Here is a 1,921-nt window from a genome sequence, read left to right as displayed (position 1 = left end):
AGGGAGGGAGAGGGGTAGAGGGAGAGGGAGAAGAAGAGGGAGAGAGAGAGAGAGAGACAGAGAGACAGAGAGACAGAGAGAGAGAGAGATTGCTTCCTGCATGAGGGGGCTGGGGATGAACCTGCAACCCAGGTACATGCCTTTGACCAGGAACTGAACCCATGACCCTTTGGTTCTCAGGCCAACACTCTACCCACTGCGCACACCAGCCAGGGCTACTCATTCCCTATTTTGCAGATAAGGAAACAGGCTCAGAGAAGCTAGATAGCTTGCTTAAGATCACAGAGCTGATGAACAAAAGAGTGAGAATTTTATCTCACATGGGCTGGGTTTGAACCCTAGAAAGCTTCCCCTACCAGTGGTCGGCAAACTGCGGCTCGCAAGCCACATGCGGCTCTTTGGCCCCTTGAGTGTGGCTCTTCCACAAAATACCGACTTCTGCGCATGGGCCACGAAGTTTCAATCGCATTGTACGTGTGCGCCCACACGTGGTATTTTGTGGAAGAGCCACACTCAAGGGGCCAAAGAGCCACATGTGGCTCGCAAGCCACAGTTTGCTGACCACTGCCCTAGACTGTCACTCAGTGAGCACCCTTGGGTTTCAAAGAGATAAACATGCATTCAGCCATTTGGATGAAGTGGAGGGAACTACTACCAGCCCCAACAAACTTCTCAAAAAGATTAACAGGGAAAATGCCTCAGGCAAAAGCAGGAGGCTAGACGTGAACAGATCCCCAAAAATAGGGAGGTGCAAGTCCATCCAAACTTTGCAGAGGTAGGGCCACCTCGTGCAGACATTCATTCTCTCTCCGGCCAAGGGTCCACAGAGCAGGTCCCTTAAATCCGGAAATCAGTGCCAAGGGAACCAAGAGGGTCACGTCCCCCCAAGTTCCACCACTTTCTAGTTGTCACCTATCCTCTCTGGGCCTATTTCCACGCCTGTAAATTAGGAAAGACAAGGATCAGGGAGGGGTAGCAGGTGCCTGATACACACAGCAGGCTGCCCAAGTATGAGCTCTCTTTTCCTCAAGTCTTTAAGGAGAGGATCAAGCAGGGAACTGGAAGATTCCCACCAACTGAGGAAGAGAGAAGGCCAGAAGGGCTGTCCTCCTGCCAGCTGTTCCCTTCTCGAAACCTGGGCAGTGGGCACCAAGCGCCCAGCCAGCAGCCCGAGTAGGAATTGGGCCTTTGACCACACAGGCTCTGGGCCTGCACCACCCACAGGAGTGAAGTGGGCTAGACCACAGCCAGAAGGCGCCCTTCCCACCAGCCACTCCTACCTGCCTTCCTCCTCCTAATGCTCAGGTGAGAGGGAAGGTGGATTGCAACCTCTGACGTGGCTGGAATCCTTCATGGCCCAGGCGCACGCATAACTAAATGGAGCCTGTCTTGAACCCCAGGAGTCCTTGGCTTTGCAAAGGCAGGAAGATACTGGCAGAGCTGGACTGAGGGTGCTGTGGGGCCCAGGAAGGGCACCCAATGGGGGTCTCATCTTAAACCTGTCGGCTTAGCCCCGATCCCCACTTTTCTGGACCGAATGACAGACCTTCTGAAGAGGGAGAGAGCCAACAGACCACATAGGAACAGATTCCTCAATTTCTGACATTTTTTCTGTCTTCATTTTTTAAAACTTTCTTGCGCCCCTCCCCCCATGTGAACCCTTCCACGGCCAACTCCCGAGAAAGACTCAATAAGACGCGCAACCGCCAGGTCTGTTGAGACCCCACGGCCACCAGGCCACTCCACAGATGCGGAAACTGAGGCGCCCGGACTCCGCGGGCAAGGCTCCTCCGGCCACCTGCGGACTCACAGCGGGTTCCAGCGCTCCGGCAGGCGGCGGTGCAGCGAGATGCGGTCGCTAAGGTAGATGTTGATCTGATGCAGCCGCACGCTCTCCTCCTGCAGCCGCAGTTCCTCGACC

The 1,921-nt window shown here is 55.0% G+C and overlaps 1 protein-coding gene across 1 annotated transcript in view; it reads right to left on the bottom strand.

Moving 5' to 3' along the window:
• Nucleotides 1-1,915, bottom strand: part of GALNT12 (polypeptide N-acetylgalactosaminyltransferase 12) — a 25,252-nt gene extending 23,337 nt beyond the window's left edge. The window contains exon 1 of the mRNA XM_014543221.1: nt 1,811-1,915. The gene's annotated coding sequence lies outside the window, so the exon portion shown is untranslated. The remainder of the gene's footprint in view (nt 1-1,810) is intronic.
• Nucleotides 1,916-1,921: the final 6 nt, after the last annotated feature.

This window comes from Myotis brandtii, unplaced genomic scaffold (genome assembly GCF_000412655.1).
Source record: "Myotis brandtii unplaced genomic scaffold, ASM41265v1 scaffold320, whole genome shotgun sequence".
Lineage (NCBI taxonomy): Eukaryota > Metazoa > Chordata > Mammalia > Chiroptera > Vespertilionidae > Myotis > Myotis brandtii.
This window is presented reverse-complemented; position numbering and strand designations above follow the sequence as displayed.